This window comes from Oncorhynchus keta, chromosome 3 (assembly GCF_023373465.1).
Source record: "Oncorhynchus keta strain PuntledgeMale-10-30-2019 chromosome 3, Oket_V2, whole genome shotgun sequence".
NCBI lineage: Eukaryota > Metazoa > Chordata > Actinopteri > Salmoniformes > Salmonidae > Oncorhynchus > Oncorhynchus keta.
The window spans coordinates 682,954-706,353 of NC_068423.1; the positions used below are offsets into that span (position 1 = coordinate 682,954).

A 23,400-nucleotide genomic window follows, 5' to 3' on the forward strand; every position below is an offset into this window, starting at 1 on the left:
CTAGCTATCTAAACAATGAACCATAATTCAAACTCATAACATTACTACCCTGCATGAATCTGCAGGTAGCTAACCAATCAGCTTCAATGTTAGCTAGCTAACATTAGGCTGTAACTAGCAATGCAAATGGCTCTGAGATACGAATGATATTACTACACAGATCATACATGTAATGTTAGCTAGCGAGCCAGCTAACTTTAGCTAGCTACCTAACAGTATGCTTTAACTTGAAATAAAAACAACTTTCTGACAGAATTAGAAATGTGTAATATCTGAAAATGTAGCTAGCTAGACTATTTTACCCGTATACATGGATGGGCGCTTCTCCCTCTGTCACGGATGCCATGGTTGCTCTTAGTTTGAAGATGTAATCCGGAAACAGGTGTTTTATACAGCCTTCTGTGTGTTCTTTTTTTGACTCCCTCTGCATATTTGCAATCAAAGGCCAGAATTTTCTCCTTATCCTTAGCCATCATACTTTAATTCCACTGGGCCTACCACATATTTCAAAACTTGGTCCTACAGAAAGTGGAGAGCAACACTTTGATATCTTTAAATAAAAGCCATGTTAGATTACCTACAAATACTGACCAGCTCATGTTATAGACAGAAGCGTGCGACATGTCAGACCAATCGAAGCTCATATCTCGGCATGTCCAGCCCATTCAATCTCAGCCAATCATGGCTAGTGGGAAGGTCTCTGTCATTTTCCATGGCTAAACCAACTAGGCTCGTAATTTAACAATGTTATTGGTATTTACAGATGGAATACAAGTTTGTTATTAAGGCATATGAAAGTTCACATGATCCAGAAGGTATTTCTGCCCCAAAAAAACATTTTGATAAATGAAAAAAAGTTCAAACGGCTCTCCTATGAAGTAGTGACGCACAACATATGCCTAGTTTCCCAGAACAATGCTGAATGGGTGTAGACAAAGAAGGGCTTTCCAGTAGTAGTACCACATCGTTCAAAGGCCATTTTCTTAAAAATTAGTTTACAAGTATCTCAACTTTCAAAACAAGATTTCCTTTCCCATTGTTCCTCAAATGCAATGTCTAATACACCATTTTGTAGCTCTGAGTCTCTATCTTTATAAATGTAAAAAACACAATTTCAAATTTTACTATATCAGACCGATTTGAGCCGGTTGGTCACATATGTCAATCATTATTTGGAATCAAATCATTAGGGTTAGAAGCACAATTTTACGTTTTACGAAGTTCGATTCTTTCGATTTCTTGTCAATTACACATGTAGAAGAAATGTATGAACATACTTTTGGCATATTTGATTATCATAATATATTTTTTTACTTATCCATAAGGTATATGTTTTGTCCATTTGCAATGTGATTTCATAGGAAGTCAAAAGTCGAAGTCAAATGTCAGTCTTTTTTTGTCGTTGTTGCCAAATGCCTTAAGACATGTCCAAATGCAATATTAAAGATTTGAAAGTGCCAAATCAGGATGTTATGTCCATTTGACATGTACGATCAATGGAAGTCGGTTTACAAACACACAAGTCAGTGATGCCCAAAAGGCATTTATACTGCCAAAATGATATATAGCACTATGTTAAGCCATGAATCAACCTAGATGGTCTATTTATCATGTATGATGAGGGAAAAGTGGGACTGTCGCTTTTTAACGATTTTTTTGAAAATTGTCCAAAATGACTAATGGATGGGCACGGTTGGGGGGTGCTCCCCTACCCAACAGTGTACCCCTTGCTACCCCGTAATGGCATTAAAACCATTTTAAAAATGTGCTCCTGGTAACCCGTTCCAATCACCACGTGCACGGCTTTGCATTTGCAATGTGCATTCACCATCACGAATTTGACATGCTCAAAAATTCTGCAGAAATGCAAAATTGACTGGCCTGATGAACTCGGCATGGCCGGCATTTGGTGATGTTTTTTCTCTGTTGAATCATATTGCAAATGCACTGTTTACACTAAGAACTGACCGATTTACACAAGGTTGAATGCACTATTTATCATAAACTGTTGGTTGGGTATGGAAAAACACTTTTAGGGTGATTTTAACCACTTCCTGTTGCTCCAGGAAGCTTAGAATCAACACAGGTAGACTTCATAGTGGCTTGATGTATTGTCATCGAAGACAGGTTCATAGGACATTCATAACCCACATAGGCTTCAGGTTGAATTTAGGGGTGCAAGCAATGTATTCCTATGGGGTGAGAAGTCATTGAAAACGGTTTGATGTTAACACCTTCTTTTAACTGTTAAGGGTTAATGCCAAATGGTCAATGTTAGGCTTGCGCAGATCGGGAGGACCTCAGGAATGTTCCTGAGGTCGAATTGTGCTCCTAACCCTAACTGTTCTCCCTCTGTCACTCAAAAGCACCTGCAATTTTTATTTATTTTTAATTTTAATTTTTTATTTAACCTTTATTTAACCAGGTAGGCTAGTTGAGAACAGGTTCTCATTTGCAACTGCGACCTGGCCAAGATAAAGCATAGCAGTGTGAACAGACAACACAGAGTTACACATGGAGTAAACATATATATACAATGTGTGCAAAAGGCATGAGGAGGTAGGCGAATAATTACAATATTGCAGATTAACACTGGAGTGATAAATGATCAGATGATCATGTACAGGTAGAGATATTGGTGTGCAAAAGAGCAGAAAAGTAAATAAATAAAAACTGTGGGGATGAGGTAGGTGAAAATGGGTGTGCTATTTACCAATAGATTATGTACAGCAGCAGCGATCGGTTAGCTGCTCAGCTAGCTGATGTTTGAAGTTGGTGAGGGAGATAAAAGTCTCCAACTTCAGCGATTTTTGCAATTCGTTCCAGTCACAGGCAGCAGAGTACTGGAACGAAAGGCGGCTGAATGAGGTGTTGGCTTTAGGGATGATCAATGAGATACACCTGCTGGAGCGCGTGCTACGGATGGGTGTTGCCATCGTGACCAGAGATAAGGCGGAGCTTTGCCGAGCATGGCCTTGTAGATGACCTGGAGCCAGTGGGTCTGGCGACGAATATGTAGCGAGGGCCAGCCGACTAGAGCATACAAGTCGCAGTGGTGGGTAGTATAAGGTGCTTTAGTGACAAAACGGATGGCACTGTGATAAACTGCATCCAGTTTGCTGAGAAGAGTGTTGGAAGCAATTTTGTAGATGACGTCGCCGAAGTCGAGGATCGGTAGGATAGTCAGTTTTACTAGGGTAAGCTTGGCAGCGTGAGTGAAGGAGGCTTTGTTGCGGAATAGAAAGCCGATTCTTGATTTGATTTTCGATTGGAGATGTTTGATATGGGTCTGGAAGGAGAGTTTGCAGTCTAGCCAGACACCTAGGTACTTATAGGTGTCCAAATATTCAAGGTCGGAACCATCCAGTGTGGTGATGCTAGTCGGGCATGCGGGTGCAGGCAGCGATCGGTTGAAAAGCATGCATTTGGTTTTACTAGCGTTTAAGAGCAGTTGGAGGCCACGGAAGGAGTGTTGTATGGCATTGAAGCTCGATTGGAGGTTAGATAGCACAGGGTCCAATGACGGGCCGAAATTGTATACAATGGTGTCGTCTGCGTAGAGGTGGATCAGGGAATCGCCCGCAGCAAGAGCAACATCATTGATATATATAGAGAAAAGAGTCGGCCCGAGAATTGAACCCTGTGGCACCCCCATAGAGACTGCCAGAGGACCGGACAACATGCCCTCCGATTTGACACACTGAACTCTGTCTGCAAAGTAATTGGTGAACCAGGCAAGGCAATCATCCGAAAAACCGAGGCTACTGAGTCTGCCGATAAGAATATGGTGATTGACAGAGTCGAAGGCCTTGGCAAGGTCGATGAAGACGGCTGCACAGTACTGTCTTTTACCGATGGCGGTTATGATATCGTTTAGTACCTTGAGTGTGGCTGAGGTGCACCCGTGACCGGCTCGGAAACCAGATTGCACAGCGGAGTAGGTACGGTGGGATTCGAGATGGTCAGTGACCTGTTTGTTGACTTGGCTTTCGAAGACCTTAGATAGGCAGGGCAGGATGGATATAGGTCTGTAACAGTTTGGGTCCAGGGTGTCTCCCCCTTTGAAGAGGGGGATGACTGCGGCAGCTTTCCAATCCTTGGGGATCTCAGATGATATGAAAGAGAGTTTGAACAGGCTGGTAATAGGGGTTGCGACAATGGCGGCGGATAGTTTCAGAAATAGAGGGTTCAGATTGTCAAGCCCAGCTGATTTATACGGGTCCAGGTTTTGCAGCTCTTTCAGAACATCTGCTATCTGGATTTGGGTAAAGGAGAACCTGGAGAGGCTTGGGCGAGGAGCTGCGGGGGGGCCGGAGCTGTTTGCCGAGGTAGGAGTAGCCAGGCGGAAGGCATGGCCAGCCGTTGAGAAATGCTTGTTGAAGTTTTTGATAATCATGGATTTGTCGGTGGTGACCGTGTTCCCTAGCCTCAGTGCAGTGGGCAGCTGGGAGGAGGTGCTCTTGTTCTCCATGGACTTCACAGTGTCCCAGAACTTTTTGGAGTTGGAGCTACAGGATGCAAACTTCTGCCTGAAGAAGCTGGCCTTAGCTTTCCTGACTGACTGCGTGTATTGGTTCCTGACTTCCCTGAACAGTTGCATATCGCGGGGACTGTTCGATGCTATTGCAGTCCGCCACAGGATGTTTTTGTGCTGGTCGAGGGCAGTCAGGTCAGGAGTGAACCAAGGGCTGTATCTGTTCTTAGTTCTGCATTTTTTGAACGGAGCATGCTTATCTAAAATGGTGAGGAAGTTACTCTTAAAGAATGACCAGGCATCCTCAAATGATGGGATGAGGTCAATGTCCTACCAGGATACCCGGGCCAGGTCGATTAGAAAGGCCTGCTCACAGAAGTGTTTTAGGGAGCGTTTGACAGTGATGAGGGGTGGTCGTTTGACTGCGGCACCGTAGCGGATACAGGCAATGAGGCAGTGGTCGCTGAGATCCTGGTTGAAGACAGCGGAGGTGTATTTGGAGGGCCAGTTGGTCAGGATGACGTCTATGAGGGTGCCCTTGCTTACAGAGTTAGGGTTGTACCTGGTGGGTTCCTTGATGATTTGTGTGAGATTGAGGGCATCTAGCTTAGATTGTAGGACTGCCGGGGTGTTAAGCATATCCCAGTTTAGGTCACCTAACAGAACAAACTCTGAAGATAGATGGGTGGCAATCAATTCACAAATGGTGTCCAGGGCACAGCTGGGAGCTGAGGGGGGTCGGTAGCAGGCGGCAACAGTGAGAGACTTATTTCTGGAGAGAGTAATTTTCAGAATTAGTAGTTCGAACTGTTTGGGTATGGACCTGGAAAGTGTGACATTACTTTGCAGGCTATCTCTGCAGTAGACTGCAACTCCTCCCCCTTTAGCAGTTCTATCTTGACGGAAGATGTTATAGTTGGGTATGGAAATCTCTGAATTTTTGGTGGCCTTCCTGAGCCAGGATTCAGACACGGCAAGGACATCAGGGTTAGCAGAGTGTGCTAAAGCAGTGAGTAAAACAAACTTAGGGAGGAGGCTTCTGATGTTGACATGCATGAAACCAAGGCTTTTTCGATCACAGAAGTCAACAAATGAGGGTGCCTGGGGACATGCAGGGCCTGGGTTTACCTCCACATCACCCGCGGAACAGAGAAGGAGTAGTATGAGGGTGCGGCTAAGGGCTATCAAAACTGGTCGCCGAGAGCGTTGGGGACAGAGAATAAGAGGAGCAGGTTTCTGGGCATGGTAGAATATATTCAGGGCATAATGCGCAGACAGGGGTATGGTGGGGTGCGGGTATGGCGGAGGTAAGCCCAGGCACTGGGTGATGATGAGAGAGGTTTTAACTCTGGACATGCTGGTTGTAATGGGTGAGGTCACCGCATATGTGGGAGGTGGGACAAAGGAGGTATCAGGGGTATGAGGAGTGGGACTAGGGGCTCCATAGTGAACTAAAACAATGATAACTAACCTGAGCAACAGTATACAAGGCATATTGACATTTGAGAGAGACATACAGCGAGGCATACAGCGAGGCATACAGTAATCACAGGTGTTGAATTGGGAAAGCTAGCTAAAACAGTGGGTGAGACAACAGCTAATCAGCTAGCATAACAACAGCAGGTAAAATGGCATTGACTAGGCAACGGGGCAGACAGATAAAACAAACAAGCAGAATGGAGTACCATGATTAATGGACAGTCCAGCGTGCATCAGCTATGTAGCCAAGTGATCAGAGTCCAGGGGGCAGCGGTGGATGGGGCAGGGGGGCTGGACTGGCTGGACAGGTTAAAAAAATAACAATGACTAAGTAGCTTGTAGCTAGCTAGCTGGTTAGCTTCTGGAGGTTCTTGAGTGTGTTCTAAAAATAAAGATAATAGCGATTCCGTATCACATTGGGTGAGGCAGGTTTCCGGAAGGTATAAACACATTTTTTTTTTAAATCGGGAAGAGATAGAAAGTACATATGGGCCACTGCGTTTTTGGGACGCGGCGATGCAGACGGTTAGCAGGCCTGTGCTAACAAGCTAACAGATTAGCAGACCGGGGTAAACAAGGTAGTAGTTAGCGGACCTGGGCTAAACAAGCTAAACAAGCTAGCAGTTAGCATGCCGAATTAGCAAGCAAGGAGATAGCGAGGGCTAGAGAGTTAGCCTTTGGAGGACGTTGCGATGGGGTGAGTCTGTATATTCCTCTTCATGCAGTGATATCGATAGACCGGTCGTAGGTCCAGGTATTGTAGCCCAGGAGTATGCTAGGAGCTCTGGCCGGGCTAGCATCAAGCTACGTGGGTGGAAACGCTAGCCAGGAGTAATCAACCAGGGTTGCTGTTTAGCTCGATAGCTAGTTGTGAAGATCCAGCTGAAGAATGTTCCGTTTGTGGTGGGAATCCGGGGGTAAAAAATTAAATAGGTCCGTTATGCTCTGGTTAGCGTTGCGTTGTTCGAACTGGCGAGAGCTTTCCGAGCTAAAGGTTAGCTGATGACCGGTTAGCTGAAGACCGCTAGCATAGCTGGCTAGCTTCAGTTGAAGGGTTCCGGTTTCGAAGTAAATATAAATACTTTAGGAAAAGTAGCTACATTGGCGGGTTGCAGAAGAGTATTTGGAAGCTTAGGTTTAGCAAAATGTTTTTAAAGATATGCGAAGAAAAAAATATCTAAAAGATCTAAAACGAAAAAGAGACGATATTTACAGAGAGACGATACGACAGGACGATTTACTGCTACGCCATCTTGGATTCAAATTTAGGGCCAGGCTTCATTATGAGCTCAGACCAAGCAAGCTACAGTCTAGCGGGGCATCTCGTTGAACTCGGCACAGCCTAGAGATTATGGTAATGCCATTGCAGGCTCTGAGTGTCTTTAAGCACCGCACTTTGTCTGTTGGGAGAAATTACTGACTTACAGTTCACGAGGGTTGCCTAATCACACATATGAAGTTTTGAAAAGATATGACCTTTTTAACCCTTCGAAACAGCACCTATGACAACATTTAAGGCACTTCTGGTTGACACAGGAAGCTGAAAATGATCACATATCCTCCTTGGGGTAGGCAATTATAGAATTTTGAGTTACGTCTTTATGTTAAGAACGGACTTATTTAAAGAGGGTTGAATGAGTGTGTGTTATTTCAGAAAATCACAGAAAATCACAGAAATCTTGCAGAGTTCCGAAACACACTTCAAAACGATTTGTCTGAACACGCTGCAACTGCATCTGTAACTTAAAAATAAAAGGAAACCTTTTTTTGAACATCACCAATTGTACATTATACGATTTCTCTTAAATTACAATAGATAAATGGCTGGTTCTATTTTTCCTGACACCGTAGGTTCATTTACTTTGACGTGAAGCGGTCAACTTAATCCCAGAAAATCCCAGAAAAATGGCCATAACTCAAAAACCGTTGAAGCCTCGACGCCATCTTGTTCGGGGCCAACTGCCCATTATGCCAAACCTATCCTCACCAAGTTTTGTATTCAAATGATTTTCCGTTTAGGAAAAAAGGCCACGTCGTGATTGGTGATGTTTTGTACATTTGCAATATGATTCCATTCGCCCTCTGGTAGGATTTACCGGGACAGCGGAAAAATGACCAAAATCTGAAAATTTTATAAAACGGAAACCGAACGTCCGAGAGACTTAGTTTGATGACTTCCCGGAAGTTCCGGCCCTGCTGCACAGCCCGACGCCATCCGCGAATTGTAGAAACGTTTGCGGATGTCTAGTAAGGGACCGTACATTTGCAATATGGACTTTCTCACTAACCATGTCAAAATGTCAAAATGTTCCCTTCATGTATGTAAAGTAACTTACACTGCCACTCAGCCAGGCAGGTACATAACTGACTGGTTAGGAGCTGCCAAATGTCACATTGATAGCTAAAATGCCAGGCATGTAATGTCAATCCTGCCTTTTGTGGGTATGGAACATTTTTGGGTTATTTTATTTGAGCTCATGAAACACTTTACGTGTTGCGTCTTATATATTTTCTCTGTATCGTTAACCACCTTTTTTTACCACTACGTCACCTTTACCCAACAAATCCACACTGTCTAAGGTGCAAAAAATGCGTCTGGACTTTGGCATTCAGGGCCGATTTTGGCGAGCATGGGGACTTTGGCGAGCATGGGTGAATCGGCCCTGAAGAGCCACATAAAAGGGGAAAGACAACAACACTGCATCCTGCACTGGTGCCAGTTCTACATTTTTACCTTTCTCTGCAACAACCTCCAAAGCTTTTTCACAGGGCACCCACAATATTCCGCTTCATCAAGCGACAGCCGTGCTCCTGCCGTTCTTGTCGCCATTCACATGCCATTTTCCTCACACAGCCAGCCCTTCTCCGGCACCACTGAAGCTACCAGTTGGAAGCAAGACACATTTTTGTAGCTATTAAGTAGTAGATTACCAGATGCCCAATAAAAACAGTCATTAAGCTGGAATTGTGTAGTAATGTGAATCGGAAATGTGTGTTCACAAGTAGGCATGTCCCTAAACTCTGCTCATCACTACTCAAATTACTAAATCATCAGTATTGACTTACCACTTAAGTATGTAATAAATAAGTATTGAAAAATGTATTTTTGAGTAGAACTTGTAAGGTAGGGATGAATACTATTATTAATTTTTATATTTGCGGTTGTGGTGATTATACTGCTGTCTGGTGGCAACTAGAAACAATAGCGTAATATTAATTACAACAAATTAATGGTCTTTGACAATAAATATTTGTCCTTGAAAAAGTTATTGAAGGTTCTTGAATTTGACTTGCCACTCTCTGTACGAAACCCTGTATAAGTACAAACAGGGTTATATTTTTGGGTCATTACATGTTTATTTACTTTTAAAAAATGTTTTACTTACTTACTTTGTACGAAGGATCTACTCTGTGCTACAGAGTCCGAATGCTAGCTCGGTAGCTAGCTCAAGCTGACTAATGTTAGCCACTAGCCATGCAAGCATGTAATTACGTTCCAGGTCAAGTGTTGGCGGTGGTGAGTTACAATTCACCAATCTTGATGGGCAACATTTGGCCATGCATCATGCTTTTCACAGACATTGAGTTATCTAGTGGGAGCCCGTACCTTCTTGCCGCGGTATCAAAATGAAAGAGAAAGTCATACCTGCTGTGGAGCTTGATTACTAATGCCTAGAAATACAAATGTTAAAAGCTATTTAATTTGAGAAAATTGATATCTACCTGAAGATTTTATGATTTTATGAAATTCATCATTATAACGGACTGAACAGTCGCTAAATCTACGTGATAATGTAGCTGGGGTCATTTTTGCTTGTTTTTGCTGTTCTCCAAATAGCTTTTCAACATTACATTTTTTTTGTATGCAGTTAACCTTCAACTCTCCCAAAATTTCTAGCCAACCATCCAGCCTCTATGGGACCCTCAGTCCCAATTCCAAGCCCAGCTTTGCACAATGGATCGGACTGACACTCCACAGCCACACAGCCAGCTCCCTGGACCAGCTCCAGTCTATAGTTTCATAGCAGGACTATTGGAAAGGCCGGTTGGAGGGGCTCCATATCTGGTGTGGGTTGTGGAAGCAACAGAACATGGGGTGGCCTTTTGGACTTGCTGAGGTGTGACTTGGCATGGACTGTCACACACGCACACCACTAAGGTACTGTAGCTGCAGGAGAATAAGGGACAGGACCTTCTGGCTGCCACCTCACGACTCATGCTGCATCCGTATCCCTCCACCACCCGCAGAATGAGTTGAGAACACACTCCAGACAGAGGAGTATTGTAGATATTGGTGGTGGATGAGGTGAGTCTGCCCTTTACTATGTAAAGCACTTTGGGTTCTGGAAAAGCGCTCTATGAATTCAATCAATTATTATTATAAGCCTAGATCAGGGGTGTCAAACTCATTCCATGGAGGGCCTAGTCTCTGCGGATTTTTGTTTTTTCCTTTCAATTAAGACCTAGACAACCAGAGGTGAAGGGAGTTCTTTACTAATTAGTGACCTTAATTCATCAATCTAAGTACAAGGGAGGAGCAAAAACCTGCAGACACACGGCCCTCCGTGGAATGAATTTGACACGTGGCCTAGATGTTGAAAAGCCATCTCTCCTCTCTCACCATGTCTCTTACCAATACCTATGCTCTATCCAATAACCAGTGATGGTAAACAATTCCTTAGACAAATTTCATTCCAGATAGCCTGGTCCCAGAGTGGTCTATTGGAGCTGTATAGCCAAACAGTTACTATAATCCTGAGAAGTCTGTGGAAGGGTACCGCTAGTGGTACCTCAGGGGTATTTCACCATGTCTTTTTTCTACATTGGTTCAACAGATTGCCTGTGTTCTCAGAAAGGAGGAGCCTCAAACACACCGACTGACTGCTCATAAAGTCTGGCATTGTAAATACTCTCAATGTGGCAATTAGTAAAGATTCACAACTTTATTAATTTGCATAAATCAGTTTTTACTGATCCGTGTAGACATGTTTTATATCTTAAGTTGTAAAACATAAACAAGTCTTTCTCCCAGTTTCTCTGCTCACTGCTCTTTCTCCCTCAACACTCTGTCTCCTTCCATCTGGCACCAAAAATCTTGCACAACCAACCTACATACAATATAATTTGCAGCTATTGGTTTTATTTTGTACAGACTAGAGAACTAAAAATACTGGTCCGTGTTTTTATGATTTTCCATTTCTTTTGAGATGTGAAAGTTATTTTTAAAGATTGACTAAGCAAGCAAACATTTGGTGATGGTAATAGGTAAAGTACAAAAATGAGGCAGTTGGTTACTTGGCATAAGTTAGTTTCGACCAGACCTGGGCTTGTAGGAACTGACAGAGCTTTTGTTTTCAAGGCCCCTTTAACGTAACATGCAGTGTATTTGGACCGTATTCAGACCCCTTGACTTTTTCCACATTTTGTTACGTTACATACAGCCTTATTCTAAAATGGATGAAATAGTTTTTGTTCCCTCATCAATTGACACCGAATACACAAAAAATGGAAATAGCACATTTACATAAGTATTCAAATCCTTTACTCAGTACTTTGTTGATGCAACTTTTCAGCGATTACAGCCTCAAGTTTTCTTAGATATAATGCTACAAGCTTGGCACACCTGTATTTGGGGAGTTTTTGCCCATTCTTCTCAAGCTCTGTCAGGTTGGATAGGAGCATCACTGCACAGGTATTTTCAGGTCTCTCCAGAGATGTTCGATCGGGTTCAAGTCCGGACCCTGGCTGGGCCAATCAAGGACATTCAGACACTCGTCCCGAGCCACTCCTGCATTGTCTTGGCTGTGTGCTTAGGGTCATTGTTCACCTGTTGGAAGGTGAACATTTGCCCCAGTCTGAGGTCCTGAGCTCTCTGGAGAAGGTTTTAATCAAGGATTTCTCTGCACTGAAAACATCCTCACAGCATGATGCTGCCACCACCATGCTTCACCGTAGGGATGGTACCAGCTTTCCTCCAGACGTGCCGCTTGGCATTCAGGCCAAGGAGTTCAATCTTGGTTTCATCAGATCAGAGAATCTTGTTTAGGTACCTTTAGGCAAACTCCAAGCGGGCTGTCATGTGGCTTCCGTCTGGCCACTCTACAATGAAGGCCTGATTGGTGGAGTGCTGCAGAGATGGTTGTCCTTCTGGAAGGTTCGCCCATCTCAACAGAGAAACTCTGGAGCTCTCAGAATGACCATCAGGTTCTTGGTCATCTCCCCAACCAATGCCCCTCTCCCCCGATTGCTCAGTTTGGCCAGGCGACCAGCTCTAGGAAGAGTTTTGGTGGTTACAAACTTATTTCATTTAAGAATGATCGAGGCCACTGTGGTTTTGGGGACCTTTAATGTTGCAGAACTGTTTTGGGTCCCTTCCCCAGCTCTGTGCCTCGACATAATCCTTTTTCGGAGCTCTACGGACAATACCTTCAACCTCATGGCTTGGTTTTTGCTCTGACATGCACTGTCAACTATGGGACCTTATAGAGACAGGTGTGTGCCTTTCCAAATCATATCCAATCAATTGACTTTACCTCAGGTGGACTGCCAAGTCGTAGAAGCATCTCAAGGATGATCAATGGAAACATGATGCATAGCAAATGGTCTGAATACTGAATACTAAACAAATAAACAAACAAATGTCTAAACCTGTTTTCGCTTTGTCATTATAGGGTACTGTATTGTCCATTGTCCATTGATGAGGTGAAAAAATATTTAATACATTTTGGAATAAAGTAACAAAATGTGAATAGTCAAGGGGTCTGAATACTTTCCGAATGCACTGTACTAACACATACATGGAAACATAGACGGGGAAAGATACACACACACATATATACGCACACACCGGTGCCCAGGGGCGAGGGAGGTAGTGAGAGAGTTACATAAAGTGGCTCTTACTCTTGTTGTTATTATTCCCTCTGAAAGAATGTCTCAAACTGAGCCCAGGAAAACATTAAAGTTTCCACAGAAAGAGCGAGTGAGTGAAATTAGTGAAATGGAGAGTAAAGAGTGACAAAACAGTTGCCAAGTGAGAAAAGGAGAGAAGACGATGAAAATAAGTAATGAATATTTGTTGCTTTTGGTGGTTGTTGACAGCCCTTTTAAGGAGTTTTTTTTTTGCAACAGCTGTAGCTATCTCCTCAGTCCCATTAGGCTCAATTCTTAAATCTAATAACAACACAGACAAAGAACAAGCCATCAACAATCACTAGTCGATAACAATTTATCCTCCATGTTGCCTTGGTGTGTGTGCATGTTAAGTAGAAACGCAACATTTTTGTGTTAAGTCTGAAAATGTGTAATGTTTTGGGGAATTTACATTTAAATCACCTTGTATGACTGTTCCCCCTGGGATTTTAAATTGCTATGACATTGTTTAAAGTTCTCAAACCTTTTGGAAAATAATACAGGATATAAATACAAATTACATGATACAGTATTATTATTATTTTTTAGTTAATTGAGTAGAATCTGTAAAACTGGTGTGGTCCAGTAGAACTGTAGAAGTCATGATGGTACTGGATTAGCTAATGTTTTATTTATGAGTTGTAAGACACCTGCACCTTGGCTAAGGTTTCCATGATATCAACAAGATATGACAAACTGCCTCGTCTGTTCATCCTCATTTCCTTACAATACACTCACATATGTACACTGAACATAAAGTAAACGCAACATGCAACAATTTGAAGGATTTTACTTAGTTACAGTTCATATAAGAAAAAAAGCCCATTTAAATAAATTAGTTCGGCCTTGATCTATGGATTTCACATGACTGGGAATACAGACAATCTGTTGGTCAGAGGTACCTTACAAAAGAAATAAGGGTGCTGCCTCATGCAGTGCGTCACATCTACTTCGCATAGAGTTGATCCGACTGTTGATTGTGGCCTGTGGAATGTTGTCCCACTCCTCTTCAATGGTTGTGCAAAGTTACTGGATATTGGCGGGTACTGGAACACACTGTCGTACACGTCGATCCAGACCATCCCAAACATGATCAAATCAAATCAAATTTATTTATATAGCCCTTCGTACATCAGCTGATATCTCAAAGTGCTGTACAGAAACCCAGCCTAAAACCCCAAACAGCAAACAATGCAGGTGTAAAAGCACGGTGGCTAGGAAAAACTCCCTAGAAAGGCCAAAACCTAGGAAGAAACCTAGAGAGGAACCGGGCTATGTGGGGTGGCCAGTCCTCTTCTGGCTGTGCCGGGTAGAGATTATAACAGAACATGACCAAGATGTTCAAATGTTCATAAATGACCAGCATGGTCGAATAATAATAAGGCAGAACAGTTGAAACTGGAGCAGCAGCACAGTCAGGTGGACTGGGGACAGCAAGGAGCCATCATGTCAGGTAGTCCTGGGGCACGGTCCTAGGGCTCAGGTCCTCCGAGAGAGAGAAAGAAAGAGAGAATTAGAGAGAGCATATGTGGGGTGGCCAGTCCTCTTCTGGCCGTGCCGGGTGGAGATTATAACAGAACGTGGCCAAGATGTTCAAATGTTCATAAATGACCAGCATGGTTGAATAATAGTAAGGCAGAACAGTTGAAACTGGATCAATGGGTGACATGTCTGGTAAGTATACAGGCCACCGAAAAACTGGGACTTTTTAAGCTTTCAGGAATTGTTTACAAATCCTTGTGACATGCATTACCATGCTGAAACATGAGGTGATGGCGGCGGATGAATGGCACGACAATTCAAATTGCCATCGATAAAATGCAATTGTGTTCATTGTCCATAGCTTATGCCTGCCCATACCAGAACCCCACCACCACCTTGGGCACTCTGTTCACAACGTCAACATCAGCAAACTGCTCGCCCACACAACACCATATAAGCTGTCTGCCATCTGACCAGAACAGTTGAAACCAAGTTTCATGCATGAAGAGCACACTTCTCCAGTGTGCAATAGTGGCCATTGAAGCTGTGCATTTTCCCACTGAAGTCGGTTACGATGCCGAACTGCAGTCAGGTCAAGATCCTGGTGAGGACGACAAGCACGCAGATGAGCTTCCCTGAGACGGTTTCTGACAGTTTGTGTAGAAATGCATCGGTTATGCTACCCACAGTTTCATCAGCTGTCAGAGTGGTAGATTTCAGACGATCCCGCAGTTGAAGAAACCGGATGTGAAGGTCCGTGGTCTGCGGTTGTGAGGCCAGTTGGACATACTGCCAAATTCTCTAAAAGCAACGTTTGACGTCTGTAATAAAGCCCTTTTTGTGGGGAAAATCTTATTCTGATTCATGTGAAATCCATAGATTAGGGCCTAATGAATGCATTTCAATTGACTGATTTCTTAATATGAACTGTAAATCTGTAAAATCGTTGAATGTTGCATTTATATTTTTGTTTAGCATATTTGTCTTCGTTTGCGGGTCTTTCGCTTGTACTGTTCATTATTTTATCTCCAATCGCTAGAATGAACAGTCCAGTCGGTTCCCTCTTTTTTTAGTCCTTCCTGCTCCTCTGTCCTCCACTGTGTGTGTTTTTCTCCCCATCAATCTCTTTCTGTGTAAACCTCAAGGTATTCAGTGGCAGGTAGCAACATGCTCAGCTTAGTAGTGTGACTCGCAGGACTCAGCTTGTCCTACTCATTCGTTGTTATTCACTCTTTCTAGCCATGTGTGGGACCTCACATTCTATGTGTCACTTAGATGTGCACCTCTCTGCTCAGATTAAGAGTGACAGTGTTGAGGAATTTATAGGTAGCCAGTCAAAGGCTTTTTGAGGGGTAAGTTTATGATGTGTATATTGTTTTGCATATTGTCCAAATGAATAATATTATTTTCTGTTAAGAACAAATTCTTATTTACAGGGAACAGTGGGTTAACTGCCTTGTTCAGGAACAGAACAACAGATTGTCAGCTCGGGGATTCGAACCACTAGGCTACCTACCGCCCCACTGTTGTTTGGAAAGACATATTATTATTTCTCTATTGTGCAGCTGAGTGATTTTTATAGTGTGTTCTATTTGTTTAGGATCTGTCTTTAATTATTGTGGTGTGTGCGTGCGTTCTCTATTAAATACCGCAATGACGACTGTGGTATGACCAAACGTATGTTGACACCTACTCGTTGAACATCTCTTTTCAAAATCATGGGCATTAATATGGTGTTGGTGCCCCCCTGTGCTGCTATTCCACTCTTCTGGGAAGGCTTTCCACTAGATCAGGTATTCCAGAATTGGGGAACGGGGATACGCGCAATGCCATCGAGGGTACGCCAAATAAAAATGTGATTCCCATCTAAAAAAAATAAATTGTATAAAAAAAAAGTCTTCACATTTTCAAACAGTACATTTATATTTTCCAACAGAGCTATATGTTTTTTCTCGCCTGAGGAGCCTCGTTTCACTGCCAAAAATTAAATTAAACCGTCTAGTGTTCTGCGAAATAATACAATGTCAAATACAGGTACAGTGGTTCCTCCTTTAAAAGTTGCATCATACTGTAGCACACCTTGCGGGCTACTGCAGAATTCTATGGCACGCTATTTAATTGTCAGCCAATTTTGCAAGTTAGTGCTAGTTTGACCACCAGAGGGCATCTTTGAGAAGAATTTGATAGTCTTCAATATTGGCATCACTAGAAAATGTCAAACTTGTTTTGTAAAAACATAGTGTATGGGATAGATTTTTTTTTTAATTGCTTAATTGATTTGATTAATATTATGGTGTTCCTATTCCAAGAAAAATGAAAAACGAAACCCTCAGGTTTCCATTAGGATGGAACGGACAATAAGGCGCTGTACAACGTGATGGCCGGGAGTAGGCTACAGTACTAAGAGAATAAGAGGATTGGAGGATCCTAAATTAATATCTAAGGGGCATAACATTTCCCCACCCTAATTGTAGTTTAACCAATACCCAAATGGAGATTCAGTGAAAATAAAAATATCATTGATTTAACCTGTTGCATCGAGCAATCCCGTATCCGGGAGCGTAATTGTAGCCTCAAGCTCATTACCATAACGCAACGTTAACTATTCATGAAAATCGCAAATTAAATGAAATAAATATATTGGCTCACAAGCTTAGCCTTTTGTTTACAACACTGTCATCTCAGATGTTCAAAATATGCTTTTCAACCATAGCTACACAAGCATTTGTGTAAGAGTATTGATAGCTAGCATAGCATTAAGCCTAGCTTTCAGCAGGCAACATTTTCACAAAAACAAGAAAAGCACTCAAATAAAATCATTTACCTTTGAAGAACTTCGGATGTTTTCAATGAGGAGACTCTCAGTTTAGATAGCAAATGTTCAGTTTTTCCAAAAAGATTATTTGTGTAGGAGAAATCGCTCCGTTTTGTTCATCACGTTGGCTAAGAAAAAAAAAGAAATTCAGTCATTACAACGCCAAACTTTTTTCCAGATTAACTCCATTTTATCGACAGAAACATGGCAAACGTTGTTTAGAATCAATCCTCAAGGTGTTTTTCACATATCTATTCGATGATAAGTCATTCGTGGCAGTTTGGTTTCTCCTCTGAAGCAAATGGTAAAATACACGCAGCTGGAGATTACGCAATAATTGCAACGGAGGACACCAACCGGAGCACCTGGTAAATGTAGTCTCTTATGGTCAATCTTCCAATGATATGCCTACAAATAAGTCACAATGCTGCAGACACCTTGGGGAAACGACAGAAAGTGTAGGCTCATTACTTGCGCATTCACAGCCATATAAGGAGACATTGGAACAAAGCGCATTCAAAATCTGGGGCATTTCCTGTTTGAAATTTCATCTTGGTTTCGCCTGTAGCATCAGTTCTGTGGCACTCACAGATAATATCTTTGCAGATTTGGAAACGTCAGAGTGGTTTCTTTCCAAAGCTGTCAATTAAATGCATAGTCGAGCATCTTTTCGTGACAAAATATCTTCTTTAAAACGGGAACATTTTTTTATCCAAAAATTTAAATTATATCGAAGAAGTTAACAAGACCAGTCCCCATGCCTGTTTCATAGCAGTGCAAACAATGTTGAAATAGTTATTTCTTCAGATCCTATTTCTTCTAACTTCAATATACTTCTAAAATAAATAAGGATGGAATGGAAAATATGGTGCTATACAACATGACAGTTCGGAGTAGGTTACAGTACTGGGCTATTCAAGCTAAAGAATCCTGTATTGTGCGGGCATGCGGGAGACTGGGGTTCAATTCCCCAATGGGGAGGAAGGAGTAGGCTCACAGAACAGGGCTCCGGGCAGCCGAGCGGAAATGGAGGAAAACTCGCCTCCCTGTGGACCTGGCATCCTTTCGCTCCCTCCTCTCTACATTTTCCTCCTCTGTCTCTGCTGCTAAAGCCACTTTCTACCACTCTAAATTCCAAGCATCTGCCTCTAACCCTAGGAAGCTCTTTGCCACCTTCTCCTCCCTCCTGAATCCTCCTCCCCCTCCCTCCCCCATCTCCCTCTCTGCAGATGACTTCGTCAACCATTTTGAAAAGAAGGTCGACGACATCCGATCCTCGTTTGCTAAGTCAAACGACACCGCTGGTTCTGCTCACACTGCCCTACCCTGTGCTCTGACCTCTTTCTCCCCTCTCTCTCCAGATGAAATCTCGCGTCTTGTGACGGCCGGCCGCCCAACAACCTGCCCGCTCGACCCTATCCCCTCCTCTCTTCTCCAGACCATTTCCGGAGACCTTCTCCCTTACCTCACCTCGCTCATCAACTCATCCCTGACCGCTGGCTACGTCCCTTCCGTCTTCAAGAGAGCGAGAGTTGCACCCCTTCTGAAAAAACCTACACTCGATCCCTCCGATGTCAACAACTACAGACCAGTATCCCTTCTTTCTTTTCTCTCCAAAACTCTTGAACGTGCCGTCCTTGGCCAGCTCTCCCGCTATCTCTCTCAGAATGACCTTCTTAATCCAAATCAGTCAGGTTTCAAGACTAGTCATTCAACTGAGACTGCTCTTCTCTGTATCACGGAGGCGCTCCGCACCGCTAAAGCTAACTCTCTCTCCTCTGCTCTCATCCTTCTAGACCTATCGGCTGCCTTCGATACTGTGAACCATCAGATCCTCCTCTCCACCCTCTCCGAGTTGGGCATCTCCGGCGCGGCCCACGCTTGGATTGCGTCCTACCTGACAGGTCGCTCCTACCAGGTGGCGTGGCGAGAATCTGTCTCCTCACCACGCGCTCTCACCACTGGTGTCCCCCAGGGCTCTGTTCTAGGCCCTCTCCTATTCTCGCTATACACCAAGTCACTTGGCTCTGTCATAACCTCACATGGTCTCTCCTATCATTGCTATGCAGACGACACACAATTAATCTTCTCCTTTCCCCCTTCTGATGACCAGGTGGCGAATCGCATCTCTGCATGTCTGGCAGACATATCAGTGTGGATGACGGATCACCACCTCAAGCTGAACCTCGGCAAGACGGAGCTGCTCTTCCTCCCGGGGAAGGACTGCCCGTTCCATGATCTCGCCATCACGGTTGACAACTCCATTGTGTCCTCCTCCCAGAGCGCTAAGAACCTTGGCGTGATCCTGGACAACACCCTGTCGTTCTCAACTAACATCAAGGCGGTAGCCCGTTCCTGTAGGTTCATGCTCTACAACATCCGCAGAGTACGACCCTGCCTCACACAGGAAGCGGCGCAGGTCCTAATCCAGGCACTTGTCATCTCCCGTCTGGATTACTGCAACTCGCTGTTGGCTGGGCTCCCTGCCTGTGCCATTAAACCCCTACAACTCATCCAGAACGCCGCAGCCCGTCTGGTGTTCAACCTTCCCAAGTTCTCTCACGTCACCCCGCTCCTCCGCTCTCTCCACTGGCTTCCAGTTGAAGCTCGCATCCGCTACAAGACCATGGTGCTTGCCTACGGAGCTGTGAGGGGAATGGCACCTCAGTACCTCCAGGCTCTGATCAGTCCCTACACCCAAACAAGGGCACTGCGTTCATCCACCTCTGGCCTGCTCGCCTCCCTACCACTGAGGAAGTACAGTTCCCGCTCAGCCCAGTCAAAACTGTTCGCTGCTCTGGCTCCCCAATGGTGGAACACACTCCCTAACGACGCCAGGACAGCGGAGTCAATCACCACCTTCCGGAGACACCTGAAACCCCACCTCTTTAAGGAATACCTAGGATAGGATAAAGTAATCCTTCTCACCCCCTTAAAAGATTTAGATGCACTATTGTAAAGTGGCTGTTCCACTGGATGTCATAAGGTGAATGCACCAATTTGTAAGTCGCTCTGGATAAGAGCGTCTGCTAAATGACTTAAATGTAAATGTAAATGTAGGCTGTCCCTGTAATAAGAATTTGTTCCTAACCGACTTGCCTAGTTAAATAAAAGGTTACACTAAGAGCATAACGTTTCTATACCTTGATTGTATAATTGTAGTCTAACCAATACTCAAACGGAGATTTGGTGAAAATAAAAAACACTAGTGAGACTCATGTCACCTACGGTAGGCAAACAGTATGTTGAAAAATATGACGTGACTCTCCGCCAAAAATTACATACAGTGGCTTGCGAAAGTATTCACCCCCTTGGCATTATTTCTATTTTGTTGCCTTACAACCTGGAATTAAAATAGATTTTGTGGGGGTTGTATCGTTTGATTTACATAGCATGCCTACCACTTTGAAGACGCAAAATATTTTTTATTGTGAAACAAACAAGAAATAAGACAAAAAAACTGAACTTGAGCGTGCATAACTATTCACCCCCCCAAAGTCAATACTTTGTAGAGCCACCCTAAGTCTCTTATGGTATGTCTCTATAAGCTTGGCAGATCGAGCCACTGGGATATTTGCTAATTCTTCAAGGAAAAACTTCTCCAGCTACTTCAAGTTGGATGGATTCCGCTGGTGGACAGCAATCTTTAGGTCATACCACAGATTCTCAATTGGATTGAGATCTGTGCTTTAAATGTTTCCCCTTAAACCACTCAAGTGTTGCTTTAGCAGTGTGCTTAGGGTCATTGTCCTGCTGGAAGGTAAACCTCTGTCCCAGTCTCAAATCTCTGGAAGACTGAAACAGGTTTCCCTCAAGAATTTCCCTGTATTTAGCGCCATCCATCATTCCTTCAATTCTGACCAGTTTCCAAGTCCCTGCTGATGAAAAACATCCCCAAAGCATGATTCTGCCACCACAATGCTTCACTGTGGGGATGGGATTCTCAGGGTGATGAGAGGTGTTGGGTTTGCGCCAGGCATGTTCCTTGATGGCCAAAAAGCTACATATTAGTCTAATCTGACCAGAGTACCTTCTTCCATATGCTTGGAGAGTCTCCAACATGCATTTTGGCGAACATCAAATGTGTTTGCTTATTTTTTTCTTTAAGCAATGGCTTTTTTCTAGCCCCTCTTCTGTAAAGCCCAGCTCTGTGGATTGTACGGCTTAAAGTGGTTCTATGGACAGATACTCCAATCTTCGCTGTGGAACTTTGTTGCCTCTCTGATCAATGCCCTCCTTGCCTGTTCTTTAAGTTTTGGTGGCCGGCCCTCTCTTGGCAGGTTTGTTGTGGTGCCATATTCTTTCCATTTTTTAATAATGGATTTAACCTCTAGCGACGAGCAATCCCGTATCCGGGAGGGTAATCATAGCCTCAAGCCCATTACCACAAGCATATGTGTAAGGTTAGCAAGGCATAATGCTATGCTAGGCTGTGCTGGCAGCAGGCAACATTTTCACAAAAATAAGAAAAGCAACCAAATTAAATAATTTATCTTTGAAGAACTTCAGATGCTTTCACTCAGGAGACTCCCAGTTAGATAGCATAGATAGCAGAATATTTTTGTAGGCAAAAAACATCACGTTTGTTCATCCTGCTTGGCTGAGAAATCGACCGAAAATACTTAAACTATAACCCCAAACTTTATTCAGAATTTGCTCCATAATATCGACAGAAATACGGCAAACGGTGTTTAGGATCCATCCTCAAGGTGTTTTTAACATATGTATTCGATAATATATCCGTGGAGGCAGTTGGTTTCTCGTAAGAAACTATTGGAAAAATGGCTACCTCAGTATTTTACGCAAGGTTTTCTCCGAGAGACACCATGCGTCCACTCGCCCTATATGGTCTCTTATAGCCATTCTCTAATGGAAATGCCTAAAAATATGTCACAATGCTGCAGACACCTTGGGGAAAACGTAAGCTGACTCCTAGCTCCTTCACAGCCATATAAGGAGTCATTGGCATGAGGCGGTTTACAAAAATGCGGCACTTCCTGATTGGATTTTTATCAACCATCAGTTCTGTGGCACTCACAGCCAATATCTTTGCAGTTTTGGAAACGTCAGTGTGTTTTCTTTCCAAAGCTGTCAATTATATGCATAGTCGAGCATCTTTATGTGACAAAATATCTTGTTTAAAACGGGAACGTTTTTCATCCATAAATTAAAATAGCGCCCCCTATATCCAAAGAAGTTAATGGTGCTCCGTGGGATATTCAAAGTTTCTGATATTTTTTTTATAATCAACCCTGATTGTTACTTCTCCACAACTTTGTCCCTGACCTGTTTGGAGAGCTCCTTGGTCTTCATGGTGTCACTTCCTTGGTGGTGCCCCTTGCTTAGTGGTGTTGCAGACTCTGGGACCATTCAGAACAGGAATATATATACTGAGATCATGTGACAGATCATGTGAGACTTAGATTGCACACAGGTGGACTTTATTTAACTAATTATGTGACTTCTGAAGGTAATTGGTAGCACCAGATCTTATTAGGGGCTTTATAGCAAAGGGGTGAATACATATGCACGCACCACTTTTCTCTTTTTTATTTTTTAGAATTTTTTAAAATCTCCACAGATGGTTGTCGGCATGGTTGTATGCTCTGCAAAAACATATTCACGTTTTTAGTACACAATCCTTTTTATTTTGATTAATTATCTATTTTATTACTTGGCTCGCAGTCTGCATTCCAATTCATCCCAAAGGTGTTCAATGGGGTTGAGGTCAGGGCTTTGTGCAGGCCAGTTAAGTTCTTCCACACCGATCTTGACAAACCATTTCTATATGGACCTCGCTATGTGCACCGGGGTATTGTCATGCTGAAACAGGAAATGGCCTTCCCCAAACGAAGTTGGAAGCACAGAGTCGTGTAGAATATCATTTTATGCTGTAGTGTTAAGATTTCCCTTCACTGGAGCTAAGTGGCCGAGGCCAAACCATGAAAAACAGCCTCAGACCATTTTTCTTCCTCCACCGAACTTTACGGTTGACACTATGCATTGTGGCAGGTAGCGTTTTCCTGGCATTCACCAAACCCAGATTTGGCAAGCTATACACCACTCCAGCCGATGCTTGGCATTGCACATGATGATCTTACGCGTGTGTGCGGCTGCTCAACCATGGAAACCCATTTCACGAAGCTCCCGACAAATAGTTATTGTGCTGCCGTTGCGTCTAGAGGCAGTTTGGAACAGATTATTTTTACACGCTTCAGCACTCAGCGACCCTGTTATGTGA

At 43.4% G+C, this 23,400-nt stretch overlaps 1 protein-coding gene across 1 annotated transcript in view; it reads left to right on the forward strand.

Annotated features, from left to right (window-relative positions):
• Positions 1 to 23,400, forward strand: part of LOC118363205 (arginyl-tRNA--protein transferase 1-like) — a 112,395-nt gene that overhangs the window by 30,409 nt on the left and 58,586 nt on the right. The window lies entirely within an intron of this gene.